General features: G+C 44.2%; 1 protein-coding gene across 12 annotated transcripts in view; it reads left to right on the top strand.

Moving 5' to 3' along the window:
- JAKMIP1 (janus kinase and microtubule interacting protein 1) overlaps positions 1 to 24,294 on the top strand; it is a 341,711-nt gene that overhangs the window by 158,883 nt on the left and 158,534 nt on the right. The window contains exon 3 of one of the 12 annotated variants that reach the window (XM_033949560.1): positions 8,463 to 8,574. The exons of the other annotated variants lie outside the window; for them this stretch is intronic. The gene's annotated coding sequence lies outside the window, so the exon portion shown is untranslated. The remainder of the gene's footprint in view (positions 1 to 8,462; positions 8,575 to 24,294) is intronic. 12 annotated transcript variants of the gene reach the window in all.

Below are 24,294 nucleotides of genomic sequence, written 5' to 3'. Positions count from 1 at the left end.
TGCTCTAGGTATTCAACTAGCCCCTCAAGGGGATTGTATTTTTCAGTTCAGGACACCCCCCCTCAGAACAATTTGCAAGTGAAACTGAAGACACTTCTTCTGAAATTTCTGTTAGACTTTAACATTAAAATCAGATTGCAGGTTAAGTTGAACTTATGCTTATTTGGAAACTTATGAAGAATTATGAATAGGGGTATAACACAGTGGTCTTCATTAATTTTTAAGCATAGGCCACTTTGGATTCTATTGAACTGAAGGAGAGCTGCCAAATATGTTCCCATGCAGGGCTATAACACTGATGACCAGTAGTGCAGCCCGATTCGCCGATTCAAATCAATTCACTTTGGCTCACCGATTTCAGTTATCAACACTTCCCTGGTGAGGCCTGACATACCACTAGGCCTCCTAAAGCAGCAGTGGCCTACCAACAGAAGCAATGCTCTGAACAGGCTGGTGCGGTCTGCCCCACCAGGGCCTTCCCTCTGCCGCTTCATTGATGACATAATTGATGATTCAACAGAGGGAAGCCTGTTCTCAGTGCTGCTTCTGTCGGCCAGCCACTGTTGCTGCTGCATTAGGAGGCCTGAAGTATGTTAGATCTCATGGTGGTGGAGGGGTTCGGTTGGTCTGTGCTAAACAGGGGGATAGGAGATATGCAAAGCTGCTGCTCAGAGAGATGGAAAGCTGATGCACAGGAGGATAAGAGTGATGGAAAGCTGATGCACATGGGAACAAGGAGAGAGGAAGAATTGTTGGACATGGGGTAGAGGAGAGGAAGGAAAAGATGCAACAAAGAGGTAGAAAGGGTTGAGAGGCAGACATGTAGAAGAGAGTGGGAGAAATGTTGAACATAGGATGGAGGGCAGGAAGAGATAGTACATGGGGAGAGAGAAAGAAATGTTGCATATGATAATGGAGGGAAAGAAGGGAAAGATGCTGCATGGAGGGGAATAGAGAAATTTGAACCAGGGCACAAGGCAAGGTGTGTGAGAAAGAGATGGTAGATAGTGGGAAAGAAACAAATGTTGGATATGGCAGTGGAAGGGAAGGTACAAAGATGGAAGATGTATGGTGAGTGCGGAGAAAAAAAGAAAACATCAAATGGGTAGGAGACCTGGCGAGCGAGTTAATAGAAGACAAACAGAAACCAGAGCCTGGGACCAACATGATTTGAATAATAATAAAATGACCAGACAACAAAAGGTAGCATAAGTAGCACATAGTTAGTTGGCAGTTTTGAATTTATAACCAGAAGAACGGGACTTGGGTTTGATTGCATGTGAGATGATCTTAAGATGGTCAAACAGGTTGAAAAGGTGACGGTGAAAGCTAGAAGGCAGTTGGGAGAGTGCAGGCAGTCGGCAGGACCAGGTGGCCGCGAAAGTAAACACCTGCCAGGAGGATTAAGTGCAGGCAGCTGGGTGAGTGCAGGCAACGGCAATAATGAACATAGGTGGGAGCACAGCGTGGCGGCCGTGAGATGCATGAATCTTGAGGTGCCAAATCTTCAACTGATGACTTCTGACGGGCCAGCTTTATAGTAAGTTGCTAATTGTCCCACAGGCCAAATTCTATGACCCCCGCTGACCAGAGTTTGACACGTCTGTTCTAGAGGCTGCATAGTAGAAATGGTCACCATGCCCTCTAGCCATGCATGCCATGTGTTTCCCACCAGAGGTCTAAAGAGCAGCTAAGGACAGGAGTGGGTGGTGTCGGTTCATGACTCATTCACCTTACTGAACCACCATGGAGTAAGATAGGCTTGAAGGGGTCCTCCTCTAAGTTGGAGGAGGAGGAAGAGGGAGTTGAACCTTATGTCAGGTGGGATTCAAGCTGGTGCTGGGTGGGAGGGAAGAAAAGGGTTGGTCTTTATGTCAGGTTTGGGGGGGTGTTGGGAGAAGGATTGGAACTAGTGCTGGGGGGGTTGTGGGGATTGGAGCTAGTGCCAGGTGGAAGAGAAGGGTTTACTTTGCTGGCCAGTATCTGGAATTTAAGGTGGGCTGGCTCTCAAATAGCTAACAGGGCAGTTAAGATTGCTTATTATGTGGTATAAGTATACTTTTTAAGCTTTGTCGGTGGCAGTGCTGAATATTGCTGGAACCCACATAACCCCTGTTGTGGCACACCTTATAATGTTCCTGACTTGCTCAATTTGAACATAGCCAGAGACATTGTCGGCACTCCTGCACATTTTAATTGCTTTGAATATGTGCATCTAATCAGAAGACAGGGTCTAACTTTGTTACCAAATCTCTCCTGTCAAGGGTAGAGTTCACCTGATACTACTCCACCATCAAAACTTACTACATCTGGCTGAACATTAGCCCCTGAAAACACCACACCACACCACACAGTTAAAGGCATAGGTGCCAACATCGTTTGAGGGGGGGGGGGTGCCAAACACAGTACAAATTGCCCCTCCTTGGGTACAGTGAAGGAGCTCACTCAATATTTGGGGAGTGCTCTGTCTGCACCCATACAGCTAACTTCTATGGTTAATGGCAGTTTTTAACCTTCTTTCTAAAGGACAAGAAATTAACGGCCTCTTTTACAAAGCCGTGCGGCAACATCCCTGAAGCCCTTTAAATCTCTATGGGCTTCGGGGCCCGTAAGTTCTTGTTAAATCTCAAAAATCAAGCTGTTCCTAACTGATTCACAGTCACTGAGAAAGCATTAGACTTCCGGAAAGTGGTAAAGACCCTCCTCTTCAACTAAAATTACAACCGCAATCTACCCCTCACCCCCCCTAAGCTCCCCCTTCCTTCTATCCTCCCCTCTCCATTCTGATCCCCTTCTTAAATTGCTGTATAGTCCATTCTTAACCTGTACTTATATTGCCGTATAGTCCTTGTACTTAAACTACTGTATAGTCTTTGTATTGTCCAAATGGACTCCACTGTGAATGTTTACTTGTAGGTCGTTCTGAGCTACTGGGAGGATGGGATAAAAATCTAAATAAATAAATAAAATAATAGTTGGAATCCTCAAATGATATTGGATCTTGGATATAGGAATACTCCATTCAGCCTTCAGCTATTGCAGCTCTGTGTGTTGGAACTGGATAGAACTATTCCTCCCTATCATCAGAGGACTCTCATGTTTTGTGTTAGGGGAGAGTGTGGCGCAGTGGTTAAAGCTACAGCCTCAGCACCCTGTGGTTGTGGGCAGTGGCGTACCAAGGGGGGGGCGATGCGCACCGGGTGCCAGCCCTGAGGAGGTGCTCCCGGCTTTGCCGTTCAGTCCCCCCCACCCCCGAAGGACCGCTCGCCCCACTGACCTTCCCGCACCACCTGTGAAGCAGCCCGCAGCAGGATCGCGACGTCAGCGATCCCTGAGCTGCTTAGGCGCTGCTTCCTGCGCCGCGGTCCCGTCCCTCCTCTGACGTCAGAGGAGGGTCGGGACTGCGGCGCAGGAAGCAGCGCCTAAGCAGCGCAGGGATCGCTGACGTCACGATCCTGCTGCGGCTGCTTCATAGGTGGTGCGGGGAGGCCAGGGGGGCGAGCGGTCCTTCGAGGTGGGTGGTCCTTCGGGGTGGGTCAGGGCATCAGGCCTTCAGGGTGGGGCGGGCGGGCAGGCAGGCTTTCAAGGGGGAGGGGGGTGACAGGCAGGCCTTCAAGGGGGGACAGGCCTTCAAGTGGGGGACAGGCCTTCGGGGTTGTGTGCAGACCTTCAAGGGGTGCAGGCCTTCAAGGGGGAGGGACAGGCCTTCAAGGGTGGGGCAGGCAGGCCTTCAAGGGGGGGACAGGCCTACAAGGGGGTGGGACAGGCCTACAAGGGGGTGGGACAGGCCTTCAAGGGGGTGACAGGCCTTCGGGGGGGTGCAGGCCTTCGGGGGGTGCAGGCCTTTGGGGGGTGCAGACCTTCAAGGGGGTGCAGGCCTTCAAGGGGGGAAAGGCAGGCAGGCCTTCAAGGGGGGGACAGGCCTACAAGGGGGGACAGGCCTACAAGGGGGGTGGGACAGGCCTTCGGGGGGGTGCAGGCCTTCGGGGGGGATGCAGACCTTCAAGGGGGTGCAGGCCTTCAAGGGGGGACAGGCCTTCAGGGGGGGTGCAGACCTTCAGGGGGTGCAGGCCTTCGTGGGGGGAAAGGCAGGCAGGCCTTCAAGGGGGGGACAGGCCTACAAGGGGGTGGGACAGGCCTTTGGGAGGGTGCAGGCCTTCAAGGGGGGGACAGGCCTACAAGGGGGGGACAGGCCTACAAGGGGGTGGGACAGGCCTTCGGGGGGGTGCAGGCCTTCGGGGGGGGGGGGCAGACCTTCAAGGGTGTGCAGGCCTTCAAGGGGGGACAGGCCTTCAGGGGGGGGTGCAGACCTTCGGGGGGTGCAGACCTTCAAGGGGGTGCAGGCCTTCAAGGGGAGGAAAGGGGGGGACAGGACTACAAGGGGGGCGACAGGCCTACAAGGGGGTGGGACAGGCCTTCGGGGGGATGCAGGCCTTCGGGGGGATGCAGACCTTCAAGGGGGTGCAGGCCTTCAAGGGGGGGACAGGCCTTCGTGGGGGGGTGCAGGCCTTCATGGGGGGGTGCAGGCCTTCGTGGGCGGGTGCAGGCCTTCAAGGGGGTGCAGGCCTTCAAGGGGGGGACAGGCCTACAAGGGGGGGGACAGGCCTTCCAGGGGGGTGCAGGCCTTTGGGGGGTGCAGACCTTCAAGGGGGTGCAGGCCTTCAAGGAGGGGAAAGGCAGGCAGGCCTTCAAGGGGGGGACAGGCCTACATGGGGGTGGGACAGGCCTACAAGGGGGTGGGACAGGCCTTCGGGGGGATGCAGGCCTTCGGGGGAGGTGCAGGCCTTCGGGGGGGATGCAGACCTTCAAGGTGGGACAGGCCTTCAGGGGGGGTGCAGACCTTTGGGGGGGTTCAGGCCTTCGTGGGGGGTGAAGACCTTCAAGGGGGCGCATGCCTTCAAGGGGGGAAAGGCAGGCAGGCCTTCAAGGGGGGGACAGGCCTACAAGGGGGGGGGACAGGCCTACAAGGGGGTGGGACAGGCCTTCGGGGGGGTGCAGGCCTTCGGGGGGTGCAGACCTTCAAGGGGGTGCAGGCCTTCAAAGGGGGGACAGGCCTTCAGGGGGAGTGCAGACCTTTGGGGGGGTGCAGGCCTTCGTGGGGGGTGCAGACCTTCGTGGGGGGTGCAGACCTTCAAGGGGGTGCAGGCCTTCAAGGGGGGGACAGGCCTTCAAGGGGGGGACAGGCAGGCAGGCCTTCAAGGAGGGACAGGCCTACAAGGAGGGGGACAAGCTACAAGGGGGTGGGACAGGCCTTCAAGGGGGGGGGACAGGCCTTCGGGGGGTGCAGGCCTTTGGGGGGGTGCAGACCTTCAAGGGGGTGCAGGCCTTCGAGGGGGGGACAGGCCTTCAAGGGGGGGACAGGCAGGCAGGCCTACAAGGGGGGGACAGGCCTACAAGGAGGGGGACAGGCCTACAAGGGGGTGGGACAGGCCTTCAAGGGGGGTGCAGGCCTTCAAGGGGGGACAGGCAGACCTTTAAGGGGGGACAGGTCTTTGGGGGGGACCCTGGTTTAGAAGTACACGGAGGGAAGGGGGTGTTCAAAGAGACGTGCATATGCCAAACTTTGGAGGGGGGAAAGAAATAATGGGTCTGAAAATAGAGGAGAGGGAGAGAGATGATGGACCATGGGATTTAGGGAGGGAAGGAACAGAAAGGGAGAGAAATTGGACACAAGGGATGGTGTGGAGGAGGGATAGAGATACTGGATAGGAGGATAATTAGGAAAAGAAAGGGAGAGATGGTGGACTCTGGGGTGGTGGGGAAGGAGGGAGAGATGCCGGAGGGAGATGAAAAAAAGGAAAGATACCAGACTTCCTGGGAAGGGAAGGGAAATGGAAAGGGAGGACAGAGTTGGCAGATGGATGGTTAGCATGCAGAAAGAAGGAGACCTGGCAAGCAAGTTATCAGAAGAAAACCAGAGCCTTGGACCAACAAGATTTGAAATATAACCAGACAACAAAAGGTAGAAAAATTAATTTTATTTTCTGTTTTGTGATTATAATATGTCAGATTTGAAATGTGTATCCTACCAGAGCTGGTGTTGGATTGCAAACCTGAGCTAGGATTTAACAGAGAGAGGAAAAGTCCTTTTTGTTTCTTTATTTTATTTACACCACAGCGCCAGTGTGGTTAGGAGAAGCCAAAGGGGGTGAAAAAGCTATAAAACCCACCAGGAGTTTTGAAAAAAATCACCCAACTGGGCAGGAAAATCGAATTGAAAAACCAATTCAATAGGCTGAATTGAATCGAAATTTTTTTTCCTGAATCTGGCAGCATTAGTTTGCGCTACTGTCTTAGACTTTAGGACCTGGGATTGGAGAGAGATGGCATCCTCAGTACTTTATAATGCAAGTGAAACGAGGATTTGGTCAGACTTTTGAAGGGTCTGCAGAAAAAAAATATTGTATAGGCCGGGGACATGAGACAGCAGGAAATGGGAACTTTTCTTCCTTCTATTTTTGTGAATGGAAAGGCTGAGGATGTCAGCGAGTTCAGTTAAAATATGTGCTTTATAAGAAAATATAATAATGTGTTTTATAAAGTTTATAGCATAGCTGGCCTACCCAGTGAGGTGTTCCTAGTGGTGATGGTGGCAGCGTGTCAATGTGTTGAGAGGAAGAGGTGGTCTGGGAAATTCTGCTGAGCAAACTCCGGGCCCATTTCCACCCCCAAGTTAGTCCACTCCACTCAACTGGTTCACATACTGAGTGGGTCTTTGGGTGTTGTTTTGGGATCTCTTCCAGTGGTTTATCAGTATCTCCTTCTGGTCCAAGGAAGGAAACTTTGTTATCCTTAGCATTGACCTACAGAATATGTTTGTAACAGTGCTGCTTGTGTGGCATTAGGCTATGTAGTGATCGAAAGAAAAAAACAGACCTTTGCACATTTTTGCACTATATGGTGGGTGTATGAGGAGATTCACATTTCCTGCACAGCTAAGTCCATGTGAAGTTACCTTGTGCTGTATTTGACATCTAGCAAGGTCTCTGTTTGAAATGAAAGATCTAAACTTAAAAATGAAGTGGCCAGAAGTTATGGTAAAAGCAGATAGTGTAGCTGGTTTTAAGAAAGATTTGGACAAATTCCTGGAGGAAAAGTCCATAATCTGTTATTAAGACATGGGGGAAGTGTCTGCTTGCCCTGGATCGGTAGCATGGAATGTTGCTGATTGGCTACCATGAGAATGGGCTACTGGGCATGATGGACCATTGGTCTGACCCAGTTAGGCTATTCTTATGTTATGTTCTCATCTGTAGGGGCCTTTGTTTTCACTTCTTATTTTAATGTATTTTTTTTCTGGGAACTTATCAGTGTTTTTTATAATGGGAACAAAAATGGAAGAGAATTAATGTGTGTGAGATGAGGGGGTAACTAATTTCTTCAGCTAAATAATTCAATCCACTTCAAGCAGACATAGGAGAACTCGCGCACCATTCACACACCCTCCAACCAAAAACGTCAAAAGAAAAAAACTGTTTGACAACCTCCTAGCCATTCGAGCTGCAACACTCGACCCCCAACTCTACAACCAATTGACATCGACCACAGACTGCAAAACCTTCAAAAAGAAATAAAAACCCTTCTATTCAAAAAACACATAAAACCGAACTAACACAATCAGAACTGTCCCAAGCATCACCTTCAACTACTCCATATGTACTTCTGATGTCATGACAATTCAGACATAATTTATGTTATGTTATGTTTGGAATATAAGAAAATTTTCACTGCCTGTTTCTATTCTGACCATTTATTCCGTTTCATGGTCATTACAAAAAATATTTTTTTTACATGGGGGGGGGGTGAAAAAATGATGGGCCCCGGGTGCCACATACCCTAGGTACGCCACTGGTTGTGGGTTCTAACCCACTCTGCTCCATGTGACCCTGGGCTAGCCACCTAATCCCCACGTTGCCCCAGGTACATTAGATAGATTGTGAGCTCACCAGGACAGACAGAAAAAATATGAGTACCTGAATAAATTCATGTAAACTGTTTTGAGCTCCCCTGGGAGAACAGTATAGAAAATTGAATAAATAAATAATGTTATGTGCAATCTTATATTCTGCTGAGTCCTCCCAAATCAGAGTTCTAGGTGGATTACAAGCAGCATATCACTACATCGAGTTATACATAAAATCATACTTGTTGCATAGAGTTATACATTTTCCATAAAATTATACATGTAAGATAAGCATCTAAAACAGAACTTAAACAAGCATAAGAGAACTTGAGTGTGTAAGTGTGGAGATAGACAAGAGACTCATCATTGAGTACCCCTAGCCCTGAAGGGCTTGGCTGAATCTGACATGGCACAGCATGTACAAGTAACTCTTTTTTTTTTTTTTTCTGTGATTGGTTTTTGTGATGAAAATCCTTCTGGCAGGCTAGTAAGCATTCTGTCAGAACTTAACACTCACTGATTGCCCAGCCATATGGTTACAGTGATTTTCTCATTTCAGTTTAGAACAAAAAGGACAGATCCATTTTCTCATCATGGCTTGGGAGTTACTGGGAACGAAGACAGGATGAAAGTGATGACAGATTGCGCTCCCTGGATCTATAATGAGCTGAGTACGAAGAGCACAAATTATTGATTGTGACATCATTCAAGTGATTGTGCTCCCTGACACCTCAGTCTGAATTTTATAGGTTTTTCCATGTATGCTAACACCTCTAAGAAGAGAACAAATCAAAAGGGACATTCTTCTTCTTGTGTCAGAATTATGCATGGCATTTTGGAAGCAGATTGTGTTCCCCTAAGAGCTGCCCTGCTTTACATAGAAACAGAAAATGAAGGCAGATAGAGAGCATATGGCCTATCCATACCAATTACTAATCTCACTATCCCTCCCTCTTCCTTAAGAGAGAATCTGTGCTTCTCTCATGTTTTCTTGAATTCAGATGCAGTCCTTGTTTCAGCTATGTACCCTGAGAGGCAATACATCCTTTGATTATTTCTCAGTATTTCCCTTTTCCCCTTCATCCTATGCTCCCTTCTTGCAGAGCTTCCTTTTAATTGAAAGAAGCCTGCCTTCTGTGAATTTGTGCCACAGAGATAATTAAAAGTCCTAATCATATCTCCTCTCTCCTGCCTTATACATATTGAGATCTTTAAATCTGGCCCCATATATTTTATGATGAACTTGAAGACCATTGACCATTTAAATAACCTCCCTATGGTCCAACTCAATCCTGTTTATGCCTTTTTGAAGGTGTCTTCTCCAGAATTGTATATAGTACTGTAAATGAGATCTCATTAGAGACTTATAAAGAGGTATTATCAACTCCTTTTTCTGCTAGCCATATCTTTCCTTATACACCCAAGCATACTGTTGCCATTGCTTTTCCCTACCGATTTGGCCAGAACATTAGATATGATCACCTCTTAAATCCCACTCTTCTTTCTTGCATAGAAGTGCCAGTACTTCACCCCCCCTATACTGTAGCACTCCCTCAGGTTTTTGAAGGCTACATGCATTTTTTAAAATCAATTTTAACTGCCAAATTCTAGATCTTTTTTCCAAGTCTTGCTAGTTCCCTCCTTATATCTGCATCAACCAGAGTGTCTTCCCTATTGCAAATTTTGGTATCATCTGCAAAGAGGCAACCTTACCAGATTGCCTTTCTGCAATATCATTTATACAAATGTTAAAAAGAATCAGACCATGAATCAATCGCTGTGGCATACCATGGCAACACCCTTTTCTTCACTGTGAATTCTGTTTACTGTTATCTTTTGTCACCTTCCACTCAACTAGATTCCAAGTCATTTAGAACTACTAAGGTCGTTCGGTTTATTTATGTGTCCTGTGCAAAACTGTGTCTAAGGCTTTGCTGAAATTTAGGTGCACCACTTCTGGTGCTCTCCCTTTATTCATCTCTCTAGTCACCACTGTTCCCTCTAAGTTGTGGGAGTCCTCCACCTTTAGTCTCACCACTGGAGGACACTGTTTCATTATTAAATTTTAAATAGTGAGACTCAGGCATGCTCTGCAGGACTCCAGGAAACCTGCCTGTCTCTAGTGATGGAAAACACAATATTGAAGCACAACTCCCCCCACTGGCAGCAGTACAGTTGGAGGACTTCAACTGAGCTTAAAGAGAACAGTGCCGGTTACTTGGTCATAGAAATTAATCAAATTCATTTGACAAAGCCTAACTCTGGTAAAACCATGCTGTTTCAGAACTTGCACTATCCTCTCTTTTAGAAGCATTTCCATAGTTCCTAGCCTCCTCTTTGCTTCACTTTTGTGCAGAGGGACCACATCTGCTCTTCTGCAGTCCTCTGCTCCACTCCTGACTCTAAAGGAGCATTGAAAAAAATCAGATAGTGGAGTTGCCAGAACATTTTCTTGGATGTATCCCATCCAGCCCCATTATTTTGTCTTCCTTTTAGTTTAGCTAACTTCTCATGAGCACAGTCTTCTGAAAATCATTCTCTGACTTTCATCTGTGAACAAAGAACAGATCCTCATCAGCTTCTTCATATTTTCCCTTTTTACCATTGAGCCTCACAATGCCACAGGATGGGCCACGGAAAAGTAGCTTGCATCTAATACCGATGCCAAGCTCTTGGAAGGAGGCTGTAGCCCCTTGCTCTCTGTCTGGCGACGTGTTGCCCCATGTACAGTGTTCCGGCTTTATTTTACTTTTCTATTCAGTCCTTCTGTGCACATCGTGTTAGAAAGATGGTGTTCTCCCTGGAACAGCGCATATTGATTGTGGAAGGCTATGTGGGAAGCGGATCGATTAAGGAAACTCAAGAGGCCTTCGCCAAAAAGTACCTAGGAATAAAACCACCAGCTAAATGTTGTATTCCCTGGACTTGTCCACATACGATTTTTTTATCTTTGGTGAAATTTAAAGCAGAAAATGTACGCCAACAATCCTCAAACCCTGGATGAACTCAAGGAAAACATCATGAACACAATCTGCAGCATCACTTTTGAAGAGGCGCAAACAGTATCAGCCATCATGATCTGACATGCCCAAAGGTGCATAGATGTGAATGGGGACCACTTTCACCATCTGTTGTAACTTGTGGGTACGTGAATAAAAACAATCCACTTGCTTGTTTATTTTATAATACTATCGCCGGAGGCAGGCTACTTTTCTGTGGCCCATCCTGCACTTCCTCATATCACACCAGATCCTGCCCCGCCCATGCCCCATCCTACCCTGTGTCTCACCCACAGTGCCCTGCCCTGCCACACCCTTGCATCCCATTAGTCTCACCCTAAACCACCTCACCTCCCAGCATAGCCTATCTCTCTCCACCCCCCCCCCCCAGACCACCCCAGAGTCGGATATGGCTTTTGTGAGTCTCCCCTATCCTTATTACCTTCTCTGGCACTGCAATTTAAAAAATTCAGAAAGCTGGCAGTGTTAGTGATGTGATTTTTCTGCCAGTGACCTGACCCGGAAGTCTTCATTTTGCTGCGTTCCACCTATGCGGAAACAGGAAGAGCTACAGAGTGAATGCTTCCAGAACAGGCTGACGTCAGAAGGATCACATTGCTAACACTGCTGGCTGCCTAAAGTTTTTAAATTGCAGTGCCGGAGAAGGTATTGGGGACAGGGGTGACTCGGAGAGCCATACCTGAGTCCAGGGTGAGGCCTGGACTGGAGAGAATGAGTCCAAAACCCATACAAACGCCTTACAGTCCAGGAAACAGTTTGGACACCTGAACAGTCTTCTAAAAAGAAGACATGTCTGGGTAATCTTGACGTCTGCGCACACACTTTTCCTCTCCTTCTCAATTTTCTTCCCCAGAGCTAGCCTTTGCACTATTTATTACCACCTTAAAGCATTCTCCCTCTCTTTGTTTCTTTCCCCTTTTCCTAGAGCACTCTCTATCCCCTTCTCTGCCAGACACGCTCTCATTATCATCATCAGCGCTTTCTCCCTGTGTTGTAGCACTTTGGTTCCTGTGGCTCTTGTTTGCTGCAACTGGTATTTGTCTATTGAATGCAGGATGTGCATGCATAGCTCATCCAGTGCATGCTGTTTATCTATCTATCTATCATTAAAAAACAAGAAAAGAAAGAAATTGTTAAAAGTCCATACGTATTTACAGAGAAAAGAGAAAGCACTAAACAAAACTCAGGAAATAACCAAAATCTCACATAACTGCCATAACAAATGTTAGGCCTAACTCCCCCAGTACTCAGTATAAAGTTTTACTGATTCTTTATACAATGGAAAAGCTACAAGTGTTAAAAATAGGAACTGAGGGTTGAAATAAGTTAGAAGAACCACTTTGTGTATGTATTTATCATAGTTAATAAACCCCAGTCTAAAACAGCTCATTGTGGATTGCAAAACATACAACAAAAAGTGCAGTCATAAATAAATAAAAATAAACACAATGGAAGATTTAGAAAATAAGAAAGCTATGTATAACATAAAAACATGATGGCCGATAAAGGCCAAATGGCCCATCCAGTCTGCCCATCCATAGCATCCACTATCTCCTCCTCTCACTAAGAGATCCCACATGCCTGTCTCATGCTTTCTTGAATTCAGACACAGTCTTTATCTCCACCACCTCTACTGGGAGCCTATTGCACACATCTACCACCCTTTCTGTAAAAAAGCAATTTCTTAGATTACTCCTGAGCCTATCACATTTTAACTTCATCCTATTCCCTCTCATTCCGGAGCTTTCTTTCAAATGAGACTTGCCTCATTATAATATTATTTTATATTATTATATTATATTATTTACGAGGATAAAGTATATTATTCTGTAAATCTGGGTGCTAAATTCGAAAGGGCTTTTGCTGAAAAAAGAGGTAGTTTGCACACATATCGTAAAATATGGAATCCTCTCATAAAATATAGTGACAGCAGATTTATTTTGTTGAAATTTATTAATGCACATTCATGCTGTTAATTATATGTTGATTATTGTTATTATCTATTGGTAGATGATAGTGAGCTACCTTTATTTGTGCTTTGTTTTAATTGTGTTAATACTTTTTTTTCTGATGTATTATATAACTGTTATTGTATAGGACGATTGTTGATTCCTATGTATAATGTAAATCTGTTATGACTTGGTTGTATCTATAAGTATTATATAATAAAATTTATTGAACTTAAAAAAAAAACCAAACCCAAAATCTGGCAGTATAAAATAATTCATAATGGTTATTTTACAAATCCTGTGTGTAAATACCATTTACACATGTTAAGGTGTAAATACCAGTTACATGTTAATCTTAGATACAGATGGAAAAACCTAAATTTAGGGCTCCTTTTACAAAGGTGCGTTAGGGCCTTAACGCGCGGAATAGCGCACGCTAGCCACTACCGCCTCCTCTTGAGCAGGCGGTAGTTTTTCGGGTAGCGTGCGCTAATTCAGTGCGTGCGCTAAAAATGCTAGCGCACCTTTGTAAAAAGAGCCCTTAGAATGCCCATCTTTATACATGTGCCGATGGTAAGGAAGTGGTGTTTGAGAAGATCTTGGGCGGTACTAAAATCTATACATGTAGTCCCACTTCCTGCATAAGGCAGTCTTCTCAGCTACTCAGTTGGTTTTAATGTTCAATGCAAACAATCCATGGGGAGGTAGAAGTGAATGTGTGCCTTGTTAATTCTGCCATCTATAGAAAACACCTTTACAGGCGAGCAGCATTGTTTTTCATCAACAAACATCACAGAGGTGGGCATAGAAGCCTAAATATACCACTGTTGAGATTTACAGCTGCCCTTATAAATTTAAAAGTGTTCATTTTGGGCAGCCAGGAGGAATTAATGGACGTGGTCTCCTTAATCCTCCATTGTTGTTTTTCCCCTCCTCAAAAATGAAAGTGAAGAAAGATTGAAACTGACATGCATAACCCCCCCCCCCCCAACACCTTTTATGAAGCCATATTAGCATTTTTTTATCGTTGGCTGCGACGGTAAAAGTTCTGACTCTTGGAGCTTCGTTACACTAATGCGGCTTTATAAAAGGTTTGTGTGTGTGGGGGGGGGTTAATTATGAACTTTTTTTGATACTGTAGATGTGTGTAAGTTTTGGTACTTACAAATGTAGGATCTGAAATACCTTTTTACACATGTATGTGTCCGCAATTAACTGTTTAAGTTGCCTCTGTTGATGTTTTCTTGCTCACAATTACAAAATGGATTCTCCCACTGCATACGTGTGCATTCCTGCATGTATTTTAGAAAAAAAGCTTTTTATTCACAGATCCTTTTCTGAATTACTACCGGATTTGGACATGCTCTCACCTGGACATATTGGGTCCAGTTCTTTAACTGACACCTAGAGTGGGGACACCTAGCTGAGTTCTGCGTAGAACTTAAAATTGAATAAAATTGTGGGTTCAAATCCCACGCTGCTCCTTGTGACCCTGGGAAAGTCATTTAATCCTCCATTGCTCCAGGAACGTTAGATAAATTGTGAGCCCACCGGGACAGATAGGGAAAATGTTTGATTACCTGATTGTAAACCACTTAGATAACCTGATAGGTGGTATATAAATACCTAATAAAAATAATGAACTTAATTGGCATGGTTATTGACTACACTGTTAAAAGCTCATTAAAAAAAAATTTAAAAATGAGTTTCATGCGGCACTCAGAGTAGCACCTACTGACCTCTACCTGAAAAGTGGGTGTGGTTAGGGGTGGAGAATAGGTGTGGTAGAACTTAGGGATCGCTAGGTTTTGTGTTAGACGCCGGTAAATTATACCAGGAAAAATTCTGGCATAATTAAAATGGGCCTTTGTGTGTGCTTTATTGATATATGTAGAAGCTGAAAACAAAAATTCACATCTCAGCTGAGGTTGACAGAAAGAGTAATTTCTAAACTAATTAGCTAAATTTATTTTTTTTATTTATTTAATTCGTTTTCTATCCTGTCTTCCCCAAAGAGCTCAGAACCGGTTACAGGTTAACATACATAATATATAGGGGTCCTTTTATCAAGCTGCGGTAGGGGTTTAACGCACATAATACCGCGCGTTAAAACGCCTGCTGCGCTAGCTGCTAATGCCTGCATTGTGCAGGCGTTAGTTTTTTAGCCGGCCGCGGGGGTTAGCACTTGATGAAATGTCTGACGTGCTAACCCCGCTAGCGTGGCTTGATAAAAAGGACCCCATAGTGATACAGGATCTCTTTGGTTTTGGGCAATTTTCTCTTGCTCACAGCTGTGACAGTTTTTAAAATGTCTATTTGTGGTAACGGTCACTGATTGAGGTGCAGCACCTGCTTCTGAGACAAAGCTGGAGGAAGTTACCAGATCTCATAGCTCTTTTTAGTCTACATGCCCACAGCTGTAGAAATTTTAGAAGTAGGTATTCAGGCTGTTTCCAGGAAAAGCAATTTTGGGTGCAGTTGGAGTTGGTAAAAAATAAACTGACTCCAATTTTAAAATACAACAGTGTATTGCATATTTTCCTTTGACAGCATTTTTTTTTTTTTTTGTTCAGGTTCTTTGTTCAAGCTTCAAACAAATATGTTTTCTAGTCTATTAGTCCGAAATTGTAAATAAAGAAATATCCTATTTATGTAATTGATCAAATTTCTCTTAAATTTACTAAGGCACGAAGGAGTGGAAGAGTCCAAATAAAAGACTGCTGAACTCCAGGTCTTTCACAAACAGCCTTCCTTTATTTCCCAATAAAACATCGACTCGACATGCACATGTTTCGGCCAGATGCCTGCCTCAGGAGTCTACAATCATAGACACATATATTAATAATCATAAATACATGATGATAAAATTGATAATGTAAACATCTCAAGCCAAAAAACAAGTTACAAAGAAAATATTTCACCCTTCCAACAAGAGGAAAAAGAAAATAATTAATTAAAAACACATGAAAATAATTCATATCAAAAAACATACTATTAAAATGTCATTAAAACACATAAAAAGATAAAAATGGCCATCACATATATTAAGAATTTCATAATAATACATCAAATTAAAACATAAAACCACAGTAAAATAGCTTCTTAGGACACCATAATCAAATATGTATGCAACACATATATAGAAAAATGGTATATAGAAAAATATATTAAACAATATGGGTAAATGGTGATACTTCTCCTCTAAAAAATTAATTGGAATATATATTGGGTGAAAAATCTTTCCCTAATAGTTGCATTGGTCAAAAAACAATTCATACGAGGGAAATATTGTTCACTTCCAATAACTAACCAACTCAACATACCTCAACAGTTTGTGTAAAAGTAAACAGATACACATCTGGTGGTTACTTCAACCTCACGCTAGTAGATCAAAAGGAATTCAATACTAAATGGGTAAAACATGAAGAAGCAAAATTTTTAAAAAAGTAGCCAAAACATGTTCAATCAACACTATGCTGAATTATCTATTAGTAAAGCTATCGCTGAAAGAAACTAATTGAAATTCATAAAGACCATAGTGAAAGACATCACCCAAAACTGCCATAACCAAGCCCACCTACAATTGTGTGTACAAAACTTAAAGCAAGGCCAACAGATATGAAAAGAAGCAAAAGAGAAATGCAAACCTTTGCTAGGTGACAAGGGGTAAACACCATTACTATAGTGACGCCTCAAAAAGCTCCAAATTCAAATAAAAGAGAGAAAAGACGCTACTTACTAAATGCTGTGAAAAATGCCACCAACAGCAATCTGCATATGGCGAAAACAAGCTGCTAAGAACCGCCAAATAAAATACCTGAGCATGCAGCGTAATGACGTGTCAAAGAAAAAAGAAATCACGTGATGGTGCCTAAAAAACTCTATGTGATGCTAGCGGAGGGGCCTAAGGCATCTCAGCCAATCAGGGACTTCCTTAGGAAGGAGCCTAAGGAAGTTCCTGATTGGAGCCAATCAGGACCTTAGACCACAGTTCTTCAACCGCCGGTCCGCGGACCGGTGCCGGTCCGCAAAAAAATCTTGCCGGTCCGCGAAGGATTCGGTCCCCGCCGCAACGAAAGGCCGGCGTCAGCTGACTTGCAACTTCCTGTTGCAGTCGCGGTGCCGGGACTCCTGCCTTCGCCGGGACTCCTGCCTTCCACCGCGTTTGCCTCCTGCCTTGTCTCCGCACCTCCAGACCAGCAGCGGCAGCTCTGTATATTTTTAACTTCGACACAGAGCTGCCCCTAATCAATAGTTTAGCGCGGTTTCATGAGGCAGCTTCGGGGCCTTTGCTAGGCCGGCCCACATCGCATCATCGAAGCGGGCCGGCCTAGCAAAGGCCCCGAAGCTGCCTCATGAAACCGCGCTAAACTATTGATTAGGGGCAGCTCTGTGCCGAAGTTAAAAATATACAGAGCTGCCGCTGCTGGTCTGGATTCTTGGGTCACTGAAGGAGGGCAAAGAGCAGCTGTCCTGAAGGTTTCCCTTCCTCTCGCCTTTGCAGGTCCCTTTTTTCCACCTTTTTTTTTTTCTTCTTCTTCTTCAAACGGCAACGGGCCCCAGCATCGACATCAATCAAGTAAGTTCCACTGTTCCTTGCAAGCGGTTCTGCTCGGCCAAAGCTTCCCCTCTGACATGAGCCACCTCAGGGGAAAGAAAGTGACCCGCAAAGGTGAGGGGAAGGGAGCAGATAATGGAAGTTGGAGGGGGGGGGAGAGAGAAGGAGCAGATGATGGAATGGAGGAGATGAGAGAGAGAAGGGGACAGATGATGGAAGTGAGAAGAAGGGAGAGAGAGAGCAGAAGGCAGATGGATGTCAGTTGAGAGGGGAGAGCAGATGCTGAATGGAAGTGGGGAAAGAACACATACTGGATGGAAGGAGATAAATAAAGGGGGAAGAAAATAGTAAGATAATGGAGGGGTGAGGGAAAGGGGTGACAAGCTGTGGGTAGACACAGTGAAAAGAGGGAAACAGGACTAAATAGTAAGAAATAATTTAATTTAGATGGAGGCAGAAAATAGAGAAGGAAGACCAGAGAAGAAAAGGGAAGAGAGAGCAGAGAACAATATCAGATCTGAGTGGAGGAAATGAGAAGAGAGATGCTAAAAACCACAGGGGGGAGGGAAGGACAGAGATGCCAGACCATGAGGGGAACAGAAGGAAGATGATGGATGCCAGACCAAATTGGGGGGGGGGGGAGCAGGAGGATAGATGGAAGGGGCAGATGCTGGACTGAAGAGACAGAGAAGGTTATCATGCCGCTGTACCGGGCCATTGGTACGCCCTCATCTGGAGTACTGTGTCCAGCACTGGTCACCGTACATGAAGAAGGACACGGTACTACTCGAAAGGGTACAGAGAAGAGCGACTAAGACGGTTAAGGGGTTGGAGGAGCTGCCGTACAGCGAAAGATTAGAGAAACTGGGCCTCTTCTCCCTCGAACAGAGGAGATTAAGACGGGACATGATCGAAACATTCAAGATACTGAAGGGAATAGACTTAGTAGATAAAAACACTATTCACCCTCTCCAAGGTAGGGAGAACGAGAGGGCACTCTCTAAAGTTGAAAGGGGGTAGATTCTGTACAAACGTAAGGAAGTTCTTCTTCACCCAGAGAGTGGTAGAAAGCTGGAACGCTCTTCCAGAGGCTGTTATAGGGGAAAACACCCTCCAAGGATTCAAGACAAAGTTAGATAAGTTCCTGCTGAACAAGAACATGCGCTGGTAGGGCTAGTCTCAGTTAGGGTGCTGGTCTTAGACCAGAGGGCCGCCGCGTGAGCAGACTGCTGGGCATGATGGACCACTGGTCTGACCCAGCAGTGGCAATTCTTATGTTCTTATGTTCTTAGGGCAGACGCAGGATGGAAGAGAGTGAAAAGGCAATGAAAGCAGAAACCAGAGACGACAAAAGGTAGAAAAAATAATTTTATTTCTATCTTGTGATTCAAATATATCAGATTTGAAATATGTATCTTGCTAGACATAACTGGGGAGTGCAAAGCCCAGGCACTACTACTTCTTTAGCTTCCAGCTGGCTTAGGGCTCTCTCTGACCAGGGGGCAGTTGCCCTAGTTCTACTCCCTAAAACCATTCCTGTCATGTGTGACTGTGGTATTCTGTTACATGATATTTGTGTAGCATTCTGTAATAATTTAGCTTATTCAGTTTTCTTGATAGTAGAGGGGATATATGTGAAGGGGAGGGGAGACAGGGTTTTTGTTGATCTTTGTCCTGTATTATTTGTATTTATAAAATGACAATTGTATAGAATATTGTTTCTTTTTATACTTTAATAAAATATGTTCAATATAAAATCATAACTATTTGAGGCTTGTGCAGATGGGATCAGATGGTTTGTGGGACCGAGCTCGCGGGGATGGGGCGGCGATGGTTTTTAAAAAAATTTTAGTCTTAGTAGTTTGCCGGTCCACGAAATAATTATTTTATTTCTGCCGGTCCACAGGTGTAAAAAGGTTGAAGAACACTGCCTTAGACCCTTTCCCAGTGCATCATGTGAGGGGAGGTGCTTAGGGCCCAGTGTCATTGGTGAGAGAGGAGGAGCAGGAGATGTTTTCAGTACCTCCTGCTCCCAACTTTTAAGATACAGGGTATGAGGGTCTGGAGGGGGAGGGGGCTTCCGGTGGCAGGAGGGAGTGGGCATTACTCCTTCCTTTTTTTGGGGGGTATGGGGAGATTCTTTGTGGCAGGAGGGAGGTGGGCATCCCTCCTGCCATTTCTTTTAGGTTCGGGTGAGTCACCGCATTTGTCGGGGGGGGGGGGGGCGTGATTTTGGGGGGAGATCTGTGTAATACACGCAAAATATCTGTGCCATTGAAAAAAAACAAACAAACCCAGGCAGCTCTGTCGGTAACAGTTACTGACAGGTCTATAGCAATTGGGTTTTAGGATCTGTAAAACCTGATGCTAAATGGTCAAGCGATATAAGTGAATCTATCGCTTGGCTATTTTGCATGGGGTTTTACTAATTTGCAAGGGTTGGATCGGATTGGATTAAAAAATGGGTAATCGAGGGGAAAAACACGTGGTGGGCCATTTAGTGAATTGGGTCAGTTAGCAGGGATTGTCGGTTGAGCGACGATCGCTGACTTTAGTGAATCTAGCCCTCAGTTCTTTAGAAGGCAAGAGTCCGTGTGGAATATTGAGGGCCTCCTGTCACAAAGGAGGTGTGGTTAGGGGACGGATTGTGGACATGTTTTACATGTAGGTGCCTGTTTTGGACTTTGGCGCATGCATTTAGGCCAAGAAAACCCTGGCATAAATAGAATGCACCTAAAGTTAGGATGACTAGTGACGCCTAAGGCCACTTAGGTGGTGCTGTGTGATTCTATAAAGTGCTCCTAACTTTTATAGAATTATACTTAGCACTGCACTAGTCAGCTCCTAATTTTTAAGCGCCATATTTAAAATCAGGTCCACAGCGTACAAAGGTGTACTCAACAGTGGAGGTTTGAAGACCAAGACAATATAAGGGCAATTCTGTAATTGAAATACCAGCATTTCCATGCCCCTTGCATTCATAAACATATAGACTACTAACATTTGTGTAAATTTATACTTAATCTGCAAAAGTGCCAGCAGGGCGCCTGAGCGCTATTCTATAAAACTACATGTAATTTACGTACATAGCACATTAATGCAAGGGGGACGTACACATGGGCAGAATGTGGTGGGACCTGGATGGGGCTACCAACTGCTTGCATATCTTACCGAATACTGTAGATTAGGCTTGTCCCTGCACATTTAGGCACCCACAGTTATGCCAAGTCTAAAGTTGATGTAAATACAAGTACTCAAAAGCAAAACGAGCCCTTCCTTCATCTGCATTTCTTAAAATGTAGGTCAGTGGTCTCAAACTCAAACCCTTGGCAGAGCCACATTTTGGATTTGTAGGTACTTGGAGGGCCTCAGAAAAAATAGTTAATGTCTTATTAAAGAAATGACAATTTTGCATGAGGTAAAACTTTTTATAGTTTATAAATCTTTCCTTTTGGCTAAGGGCTCCTTTTATCAAGCCGTGCTAGGGACGCGCTAGCCGCTACCGCCTCCTCTACAGCAGGCGGTAGTTTTTGGCCAGCGCAGGGGTTAACGCGTGATGAAACGCGTCATGGGCGTTAACCCCGCTAGCTTGGCTTGATAAAAGGAGCCCTAAGTCTTAATAATAATATTGTAATTTATAGCAAAAGAGACATACGATCAAGAAACTGTTTTATTTTATTTTTGTGTTTATGATAAACATACTGAGGGCCTCAAAATAGTACCTGGTGGGCCGCACGTTTGAGACCACTGATATAGAGTGCCCCTTGATCCTGCTCTTTGGTTTGATGGTCATCGCTGATTAATGGGTTGGGAGTTTGATTGTAAGCCAGCTGTCATTCAGCAAACTTCTCATTTTCATTTGCTCTATGCATAGGTTGTAAATGCAGTTGCTTGTAAACTTAAGAGAACATTCAGTTGTTGGCAGTCTGCGGCTTTAAAATACACCTTTGTTTATTTTTCAGGGATATTTTATTGCAGGATAATTGGCCAGGATTTGTTTTATAGCCAATGTTCAAGCACAGAAATGATTAGAAAATTTTATTATATTCCTGTTCAGTCTAATTAATTTGATGAATGAAAAAACCCTCAAAACCATAACTGATGAATGAAGCTATAAGGGATGTTGAAGTTGTTTTATTTTTGTGCCAGCAGCTCTCTGTTTTCTACCTCTATCTAAACCAGTGATTCGTAACCTTTTTTTTGAGTCTCTGACCCCTTTAAGAATCTGATGATAGCTATGGACCCCCTTCCCCAGAAATATTCACATAAACGCAAGAATATAATGCACTTTATTTATCGAGATTTGATTGTCTTATACGTATGACATACACAAAGTATTAAACTTTAAACTAAATCTAAAAAAAACCCCACTCCTTTTTTAATGCAAAAATAATAATAACAACTTTATTCTTTTATATCGCCATAACCAAAAGTTCTAAGTAGTTTATACTAAAAAGAGCTGGACAATCAGCGAAATACAAAAATACAGTAAAACATACAAATATTTGTAAAATAGAATTTCAGAATTAAAACTCACTAAGTAATAAACTTATCGAACAAAGTGGTCTTAATTAATTTCTGAAAACTGCAATAGGATACATTTACCTAACTAAGATTGTTGCCACTCATTATAATTATGAAATACAATCCTCTTGTGCAAATTAAAACAGATCTACAGTACTATTACTATGTTTTCTACTACCATTACTACTTCTACCGTATATACTCAAATATAAACCGAGACTTTTGGGTCAAAATAATGGCCCAAAAATGGGGGTCTCAGTTTATATTCGAGCTAACCCCATCCCGCACCCACCATGGGCCTCCAGTACTGCCATGGTAGTCCACTGGTGTAGGGAGCCAGAGCTGCTCTCAATCTCTCCCTCCCAGCAACTTTGTGCAACTAGCCTGCCTCCCCTTCCCTCCCGGTCCCCCTGCTGGTCTACCTTAGGTCCCTGGTGTTACAATGGTGAGGCGAAGCAGGAGCGATCCCTTTTTGCTCCTGCCCAGCAGTCTCTGTAGTATAAAAAAAAGACTGCTGCGAGATCCCTGGCAAACTTCATGAGTATGGCGGCGGTTTTACCTGAAGGAGCCAGCCGCATCGATGATAAAAAAAATCTTCAGAGGTCTGCTCCAAGGCCTACCTTCTGCTGCCGAGTCCTTCCTCAATGTAAGCTCCAATTTTGCGAAACTGGAAGTTATATCAAGGAGGGACTCATCAGCAAAAGAGAAGGCCTTAGAACAGGCCTCAGAAGATTTTTCAGCAAGGCGCAACTGGCTCATTCGGGTAAGGTAGGCGCCAGGGGATCTGGGGAGGATATGCTGATCCATTGGAGGGAGATGTTGCTACTGGACCGCAGGGGGAGGGATGGGTAAGCTAGGCTTTCAATCCATGGGGGGAAGTGCTGAGTGAAGGGAGAGAGGTGCTAAGGGAACGGAGAGAGGCTGCTCTAAGTTCTTGGGCCCTAGGTGCCGTCATTAGAGACTTGCATTATAGGCTTCTGTTACCATGCTACTGGGAAACTATTATTCCTTGACCTGTTGTTGACTTTGGGCAGTATAATTTGCAGTAGCATGAAATAGCTGTGACTGATTGCTTTCTACCTGCCTCAGTGATATGCTGATAAGACTAATACTGTGTTTGATGATGGGTGGGGTGGTTCAGACATATTTCAAAATTTCTCTACCTTGTTATAATGGGAATCCAATGTTTTTTGATTCTTTGTTTAGATATGTGGATTGTTCCACATATCTAAACAAGTGCTTGTTCTCTTCTTATTGAAATGTTTCCTGGGCTATTACTCCAGTCACTCATTTTTAAATGCTTGTACACCTTTTGTTTAGTGTACATGCTTTTCGCTTTAGTGTCCTCATTCTGCAGAACAAACATGTACTTGCCATCAAACACTCTTGATCATTCATTTTAAACTACTGTATTTTTTGTGTTCATCCATCTTCAGTCTCGTATTCTCTTTAACCATCTCCCAGATCACTCTTAGTTTTCAACATTAGACCTACTTGCTCTAACCTTCTGTTTCATTTCCATTGGTTTGTTTTACATGCACCCTTGCTCTTTGCTATAGATGTTCACAGGACAAACATTTTCAACTCATTTGAACTTTTTTTTCCCTGTTTCCAAAATTTTTTTTCAGTTCATTTCACACATTTATTTTAATAAACTTTTTACATGTGTAGTAGACCTTTTTAAGTTGACGCCTATTTAATAGTTATTAATCTGAATTTGCTTTATTGGCTATTGCCATAGAGTTTTGTTATAGTATCGCCATGGGCGACATTTGATGTTATAGCTATATGTATGTTGATATTGAGTTTTTGTTCATTGTATTTGTGTTTTATATTTTATGTATGTTAATTTTGTAAACCACTGAGTTTCTGGCGGTATAGAAATTTTTAAAATAAATAGATAAAAAAATAAACAAGTATTTTAAATTAACATGTATTACATTATAGAGTATATGCACACTTAAATTACATCCAAATGCCTACCCAGTACTACAGATAAATATTCTTTAAAAAATGGAGAAAAGATCTCAGTGTCTAATAGGGGTGCTAAACAATTGCTACCCATATAGACAAACCATACTCAAAATATCAACTTTGAGACAAGCAGACACATCACTGGTCAAAAACTCCAAGATAAGTGGAAAAAATTACAAACTCTATCATACACTGTTATATTATTTATCCCCCAAAAACATCACTTTTATCTTTATAAATGTAGAATTCTCAATGATCTTCGTAGTAGTACTGGGATGTAGAAGCAGAACCAAACCCACTGTGTGGTTGGCTCACGCTCCACTGTACGGGTTTGGTTCTGCTTCTACATCCCAGTACTACTACGAA

Source organism: Geotrypetes seraphini, chromosome 1 (assembly GCF_902459505.1).
Source record: "Geotrypetes seraphini chromosome 1, aGeoSer1.1, whole genome shotgun sequence".
Lineage (NCBI taxonomy): Eukaryota > Metazoa > Chordata > Amphibia > Gymnophiona > Dermophiidae > Geotrypetes > Geotrypetes seraphini.
The sequence above is the reverse complement of the archived record's forward strand: the minus strand, read 5'-3'. Positions and strand labels throughout refer to the sequence as shown.